Source organism: Zingiber officinale, chromosome 6B (assembly GCF_018446385.1).
Source record: "Zingiber officinale cultivar Zhangliang chromosome 6B, Zo_v1.1, whole genome shotgun sequence".
Taxonomy (NCBI): Eukaryota; Viridiplantae; Streptophyta; class Magnoliopsida; order Zingiberales; family Zingiberaceae; genus Zingiber; species Zingiber officinale.
Genome location: NC_055996.1, coordinates 89,817,059 through 89,825,716, shown reverse-complemented (window position 1 = coordinate 89,825,716; position 8,658 = coordinate 89,817,059). Strand labels below are relative to the sequence as shown.

Genomic DNA, 8,658 nt, shown 5'->3' with positions numbered 1-8,658 from the left:
AATCGACAAGTGAAAGTGTCAGTTGACTGCCCTCTGTGGAGATTTGACTGTTATAACCCAACGGCTCAATACCAGTCGACTGGTGAAAGTACCAGTCAACTGCTTCACATTGGTCAAGCGAACAGAAGTATTCTGTTCACTCTCAGTTGACTGCTCAGTCGACTGTACCAGTCGATTGATATTTCTATCAGTTGACTAGTACCCCGAGTACAGTCTGTTAGCACTCGGACCCTTACTCTTATGATTCAGTTGACTTTTTGTTGCAGCCTTGACCTCTTGCCTTCAAGCCTACTTCCTTTGGCTCTCATCCCTCGGATGCATTCAAGCCCGCGACTTGTCCCCAATGCCATCCTTAATGTATGCCTCGAAGTCGCTTCCCTCGGCTCTTGTCCTTGTTGCTTTGTCCACGATCCTTCGGATGCTCCATCCTTCACCGGACTCGAAGCTATTAAGCTGAATCATATGTGTATCTTGCAAACCTGCACACTATCAGCAACTACTATCAGCATAGAATTTGCCAGGATCTTTATCTTCATTGATCCTCACTAGCCTTTGTGGAAAAGGAACCCTTAGTGAATGTCTTGGGAAAGGAACTTCCTTTTTCTCATATTCCCTTTGAGCTTGTGGAGGAGGTCCAACTTTCTTATCTAGTGTTGATGTGATTAATCATTGAGGGAAGGGTACTTGTGGCCTTTGTGAACTTCCTGGAATAATGAAATTGAGTTCTTGTGCTCTTCTATTGTTCTTCTCCTCAATTCTAAACAAATCCTTCTTCAGAAGTTCTTTATGATTCTTGCTACTTCTCAACTTAATACTATTATCATTTACACTAGATCTTGTCTGTGTAGGAGGAAGGTCTTCTTTGAACCATTTTAAAACTATGCTATCAATCTTTTCCCCCAAAAGTTTGAACTCCTCATTCTGTGACTTGTGAATTTCAACATTCTTGGGTGGTTGAGTTGCTTTTTATCTGACAGACTCTCTTGCATTTATGGCTTGCACTTCCTGAATATTTGAGGGAGATTCCATCCAACTTTTATCTGACCAGTCTTGGAGATTCAATGCCACTTTACCAATTAATGTATATACTTCGCCCACACTTTTATTCGTAAAAGAACCTCCAGCTGATGAATCCAAATAATATTTATCTAAGAAAGAAATTCCCTTATAGAATATGTGCAAGGTAAGCCATTTTTCCAAATCATGATGAGGACACTGTCTTTGTAGACTTTTGAATCTATCCCATGCTTCAAATAATGATTCTCCATCTACCTGAGCAAAATTTGTGATGCAATTCCTCATATAAATTGTTCTACTTAGAGGGAAAAAGTGATTCAGAAATTGCTGCTCCAATTCTTTCCAACACATAATGCTTTGAGGATGGAGGGAATATAACTAAGTCCTTGCTTTATCCTTGATACTGAAAGGAAATGCCATCAATCGAACTGCATCCACTGACACTCCTTCACAATTCACCATATCACAAAGCTTTAAAAATGTCTCAAGGTGCATATAAGGACTTTCTGATACTTCTCCTCCAAATTTGTGACATTGTATTATGAAAATTAACTTTAGGTCTAGTTGGAAACTTTCTGCTTTAATATGAGGCTGCATAATGGGAGATAAAAATCTTACAGAAATGGGTGCAGGAAAATCTCTTAAGGGCCTGCTTGACATGTTAGTGCTCATGGATATCTAAGAAAAAATTATAAGAAAAAAAATAAAAATGAAGAATTAAAGACAAGAAATAAAATGCTATATGAAAAGCAAGAAAGAAAATACATAATTTAAATTACAAGACAGAAAGTGCATAATGAAAACAAGAAAGAAAAGACAAAAGGAAAAAGAAAAATGTCTAGAGTAACTCATATGCTAATCAAATAATGTTAATCGAAAATAGTCCCCGACAACGGTGCCAAAAACTTATTACGCCACCGCAAGTGCACAGTTTATCGTCAGTAATTTAAAAGATTATCGTATCCACAGGGACTGTTGATTAAGCACTAGTTAACTTCGTAAGGCGAATTATCTAGACAAACGCAAGATTAGTTGGGAAAGAAATTAAGAGAAAGAAAGAGGGAAGAGAGAATGGATCTCAAGAGGGGTTGAGCTAAGAAGATGGAGGATGATAGATTCTAGGATTTCGGTTTCCTTGTAATGTTAGGCGATGTTACATAGATTGCTTAGTTCCTATTCTCTATGCTCATGCTCTTGTAAGAAGTTAGATGCATTATTGACTCTCCCCTACAGTGGATAAGCCGACATGATCTCCTACTCCATGTCCTATGCTATTAAATGGAAGTGATTCCTATGAAGTCCGTTAGCGGGGCAACCCTATCACGACGCCCCTCGATCATATAACATAGAAACACACTAACACAATAACATAGAGATAGAAATAGTGATTATGTCTGATCCCCTACTTCCTTGTGGAGATTTGCTTCTCCCTTCAAGGTGATACCCTAGATGTCCGTTAGCGGGGCAACCTTGTCATGACACCCCTCGGTCATGTGATCTAGGGCATCCCCCCTACGGGATTAACAATTCTATATAACCATTTGATAAAATATGTAAAAGATATATATACAAGCTCCACACACACACTTCATCAAACATGAACAAGACATTAACAAGTTATTGAATAGAAACATGACAAATCAACATAGTTTGACATCTCCATCACATCACAAATATTTCCTACATCCTAGATCTGGAGATCTACACCATTGAAAAGTAAGAACAATCCTAAACCATAAAGTAAAGCATACTTACAACCCTAGATATGAGAAGAAGGGGAAGAAGAGATGCTTGCCGATATTTCCGATGTCTTGAGGATGACTCCTTGCTCCAGAGATGGACAGATCGTGAAAGGATGGAGATAAATGAAGCTCTAGGATTTCCCCCTAAGGGGAGAACCCTTCTCCAAGGAGGGGGGCGAAGTCCCAAACCCAAGATGAGTCAAAGAATGAGGATCTTGACCCTTTTATACCTCCTCCAAACTGCCCAAGAAAACTAGGATTATATGGGTCGGTAAACTAGGGGGTTCACCCATTAAACCAGGTTTTTTTGTGATTCACCCTAAACCAAAGTTGTAGCTCGTGAAATTATCTACAATCGGATACTTGGATCGAGCCCTGGATCCAACCGAGCCGAAAGTTATGGTGGTTCAAAGTTTCGTCTGTAGTTTGGGCGGAGGTCCAAATGAATCCACGGTTGGGAGGCACGACTGTGCCATTTAGCACAGATAGAAAATGCTATCTCTCTATTTGATCTGAATAAAAGTTGTAGACCTTGAAGTTAGCTATGTTTTAGTATAAATAATAGCCCAAAACTCTAACCGAACGCAAAGTTATGACCGTTTTACGACAATTTGCAATCTGCCCAAATTCAGCATAACTATGTTTTGGCGTGGCACGGCCCCGTGGCACGACTATGTGGATCCACACGACCGGCTTTTTCTTGGTCTCAGCTCTGGGCACATGGTCGTGTGGGTCACACGGGTGTGGGTCACACGGACGTGTGAGTTACACGACTGTGGCCTTCTTCTTCTCTACCAAAGTCACACGGCCGTGACTTTCTTCACCTCTGAAAAATTGGCACGACCGTGCCATTTGGCACGACCTTGTGATGCCTAGCCACAGGGAAGTCGATACGACCATGTGGCTCACACGACCGTGGCTTGATTTTCCTCTGGTAGGGGAGCACGACCATGTGGATTACACGACCTTGACTTGATTTCTTCCAAAGTTGTTCTTGTGTGCATTTTTACTCCATTTTTGCTCCAAATAGTGTCATGTCAATAAAAACAAGCAAAGAGTCGATCTCCGAATAAATACAATGGAAGTATGACATTAGAAAGAAACAGGGTGCAATAAACATAGATTATGTTAATGAAATACAAGTAGATGTGCGCCCAAACATGCATAAAAGTGTATATAATCTATGCACATCATTGACCTGATCGCCCGGCTGACCAATGATATCTGAGCGTTGACCATCTTGACTTTGACCTCCACCATGACAGCTATCCCCCACAGGATGGACCCCTCCTTATCATCGCATTATATATATATATATATATAGAGAGAGAGAGAGAGAGAGATGATATGCTAGGTAGTACTTCGTGTGCGACCATGAGCGACACGCAGAACTGGCGTTGCTAGCTTGATTTCTTTGTAAAAAAAATATTCCTTTTATTTTCTCTCTCCTTCTGTCGTCTATTCAAATCGACGGCGAGAGAAATTTCCCTCGTCGCTCTCTCTCTCACTCTCGCCTCTTTCTTCGCCGCTGTCTTCCTTTACAGCTTGTTCCTACCGGGTAAACAAAAGCAAAGACGCTGCAAGCTACTTGGACAACTTATAGTCACATGCTTGTTCTCAAGCTGGCTAGAAGCTCGAAAAACTATCACCGAACACATACCCTACGCTGGTTTACTTACCACCCTTCTCTATTCTCGATCGTAAGTTTTTCTCCACTCTACTGTTTGGCTTTCAACTTGCACAATGATATATCCTACAACGTATAAGCCCTAGCCGCTTTCTTACCAGCTTTTGTTTTTATGATTTGTAGGGAACTTCTCAATCATCAATTCCCACATTTCATAACCAATGGTAATTTATTTCATTTTAATTTGTAATTCCCGACCGTGATCCTAATATATATTAGAAGGATTTATTCTACAACAGACAAGGCCGACGCCTCCTACAACGCCTATAACCACTTCCAACATATGATCTCTTTATTAGACGTATAACTGCTACAACGTCATAATAGCTACTTGGAATATTAGCTACTATAGTGTTATAGTAGCTACTTGGAATGTTATCTGCTACAACGATGTAGTAACTACTTCGACGGTTAGATGCCACAATGTTGTAGCAACTACTTGGAATATTAACTGCTGCAACGGTGTAGTAGCTACTTCGACAGCTAGCTGCTACAACATTGTAGCAGCTACTTCGATAGGTAACTGCTACAATGGTGTATCTGCTACTTCGATGGCTAGTTTCTACAATGTTGTAGAAGCTACTTGGAATGTTAATTGCTACAATAATGTAGCAACTACTTCGACGACTAACTGCTACAATGTTATTCCAGCTACTTAGGTAACTGCTATAATGGTGTAGTAGCTACTTCAATGACTATCTGTTACAACATTGTAGCAGCTAATTGGAATGTTAACTGCTACAATGGTGTAGTAGCAACTTCGATGACTAGTTGCTACAATGTTGTAGCAGCTACTTCGACAGATAACTGCCACAACATTGTAGCAGCTAATTGGAATGTTAACTGCTACAATGGTGTAGTAGCAACTTCGATGGCTAGCTGCTATAACGTATAGTAGCTACTTGGACAATTAACCTCTTCAACGTGTAGCAGCTACTTTTTAAGTCATTTCATTTAAAGTTGTAATTCTCTTTATTCCTAATATATATTGTTTATATGTGATTCTAAATGATCTATTTAATTAATAGGGAAAAACATATGTTGTCTTTATTGGACGTCAACCGGGTGTTTATGACACTTGGATAGAAATATCTACATAAGTTAATCATTTTAAGGGCGCTATACACCAATGGATGCAATAAGAGCTTTTAAAGCCTACAATGATAAAAATTGAGAGAATACCTTCATTACACCGAGAGAAAAAAAAAAGGTTCTTGTGCATCCTCAAATATAGTATCAAGTTCAAAATCAAAGAGAAAACTATTGAAGACGAACAAATTTAGAAAATTGAAACATGCATTGGAAGAGATAGATCAACAATTAGATTCTCTACAAATTAGTGATGAAGTATAAATATGGTATTTGAAGTTGTAGTGTTTATAGGTCTTCTTGATTAAAATCTTCCACGATGTATTAACTTTCGAACAAATTACTTATGAAGATTAGACATTTATATTTGTCTTGTTATCATTGTTTGTATTTAGTAGTATAGTTCTCATATTTGATACATTTTAATATATTATAATTCAAGTTATAATTCACTGCTATAGTAGAAACTAATCCAAACTAGATGCTACCAATAGCAGCTATGTAACCGTAGATGTTATAGCGTATTATACAAGACCGAGATAGATTAACCCATAGTTTAAACTTAAAAGTAAAAATTACTGATTCTATTAAATAGACAAAATACGGATGATAGTCATTATAAGACACCAATAAAATAAACAAGGAACATCAACATAACAAAATGAAGTACTACAAAATGACCCTTCCCTAGCCTAAGAACTTATAAGGTGAGCCCCTAGTATTCCATTGTTAGAGTGTATACTAAAAGTCTAGCTTTTGGTATAAACATTTATCTAGAAATAAGAATCACATTGGTCAAATAACTACATTTATGATAAAAGTAGTTGTTCAATTAATTTATATTGTAGATAACATGGTGTGTGGTGTCACACACAGAAGATCATGTTATCAGTACCTTATAAATTATAAACAGTAGCTCACGACCAAAATGGAAAGGAACAAACCATTAGAAGGTCGTAGTGTAATTAGGTATCAGTTTATCTTGACTGTATAATTACACTAGTACACTTAGAGTGTATTGAGTAGGACCATTTGAGGTCGTTTCTTTTATACTGATTTTATAAAGAAACAAAGACCTCGGTTATTATGGAAGTGTGTACTCTTAATCCTAATATAATAACAAGCACATATATTTGATATTTATTTCTTTAATTTATCAATGGGTGAGATTTAGTTCGATGAATCAATAAGCCCGATAAGTTGGGAAATGATATCACTTATAGTGTGTGTTGTTGATTATAGAAGGAAACTGTGTCCTAGTAATCTAGGTTGAGAATGTCCCCAAGAGGAGCTCATAAGGATTGTCATGTAAAACCCTTCTGGTGGACTTAGTCCGACATGACGATGAAGTTGAGTGGTACTACTCTTGGAGCTAGATATTAATTAAGTGAGTTGTCAGTAACTTACTTAATTAGTGGACATTTGTTATCTTAAACACAGGGAGACTAACACACTCATAATAAGAAGGAGCCCAAAATGTAATTTGGGATTGGTGCGGTAGTTCAATAATAGTTCTCTAGTGGAATGAATTATTATTGATAAAATTAAGTTGTGTGTTCGGGGCGAACACGGGATGCTTAATTTTATCGGGAGACCAAAACCAATTCCTCCTCTCGGTCCCTATCGTAGCCTCTAGTATATAGAGATTTATACCCACCGCATACCCACCTTCTTACCCATCCAATGGGGCCGGCCAAGCTAGCTTGGAACCCAAGCTAGGGCCGGCCAAGACCAAGTGGATGAGTTAAGTTGGTGGCCGGCCAAAGCTTGGGTCCCAAGCTTAGGTGGCCGACCACTAGAATATTAAAAAGGATTTTTATTAAAATTATTTCTCATGTGGATATCATGTTTTTAAAAGAGAGTTTAAAAATTAAAAATTTCCTTTATAGCTTTCTACAAAAGATTAAGAGAAGAGATTAATCTCTTTCCTTATTTGTAGTTTAAAAGGATGGTTTTAATTTTTGGTAAAAACTTTCCTTATTTGTAAATCATCTACATGTTTAAAAGAGAGTTTAAAATTTGAAATCTTTCCTTATTTGTTGATTAAAGGAGGATTTTAAATTTTAAGAAAACTTTCCTTTTAAATCATGTTCATGATTTAAAGAAAGTTTAAAATTAAATATTCTCTTTTATAAGTTTCTACAAGAGATTAAGAAAAGATTTGATATCTTTCCTTATTTGTAGATTAAAAGAGATTTTAATTTTAGAGATAACTTTCTTTTATCCACATGTTTAAAAGAAAGATTTTAATTTATTAAATTTCCTTTTATAAACCAATCATGAAGGGATAAAAATTATTGAGAAATTTTTATAAATTTCCGGAAGCAAATAAGGAAGTTTTAATTGATGTTTAAAATTTTATTTGCTTGGAAATTCTATGGTGTGGCCGGCCAAATAAATTGGAGAAGGAAAATTATTTTTGATTAAATAATTTTTTCCTTTTCATGGCAAAAGAATTAAGGAAGTTTTTATTAAATTTTCCTTATTTGCCAAGACCAAGGATTATAAAAGAAGGGGTAGAGGAGGCTTCAAAGCGAACAAATCTATTCTATTTTTCTCTCCCTCTTTTCTTCTTCTTGTGGCCGGCCCTAGACTTTCTCCCTTCTTCTCTTTTGGTGGCCGAACCATACATCTCTTGGAGCTCTTGTTGGTGGCCGGACCTAGGAAGGAGAAGAAAAAAAGGAGGAAGCCTCATCTTGAAGATCCCTTGGAGTATTGGTGGTGATCAAGTTCTTCTTCCTTGGAGGTGGTTCTTCTTGTGGCCGAACCTTGCTTGGAGAAGAAGAAGGTGCGTGGTGGTTCTCGTCTCGGAAGATCGTCGCCCACACGACGTCCGGGATAAGAAGAGGAATACGGTAGAAGATCAAGAGGTTTTCTACAAGGTATAACTAGTAATTTCTATTTCCGCATCATGCTAGTTATTTATGGAAATAATACCAAATACAAGAGGCTTACGTTCTAGTGTTTCGAATATGGTTTTTCGAAGTTGTGTTCTTTTGTTTCTTTCTTTTCCTTGTGATTTGATTGTTCTCTTTGGTTAACCTAAAGTTATTTTAGGAAATTAAATATTAGCTTTCTATTAAAGGTTTTGTCTAGTCGGTGGTGGTTGCTCCCATATCTAAG

The 8,658-nt window shown here is 37.4% G+C and overlaps 1 non-coding gene across 1 annotated transcript; it reads left to right on the top strand.

Moving 5' to 3' along the window:
• The first annotated feature begins 1,198 nt into the window (after positions 1–1,198).
• Positions 1,199–1,304, top strand: LOC121993318. The gene has a single exon (XR_006115179.1). It is a non-coding gene; the product is annotated as a small nucleolar RNA R71 (small nucleolar RNA).
• Positions 1,305–8,658: the final 7,354 nt, after the last annotated feature.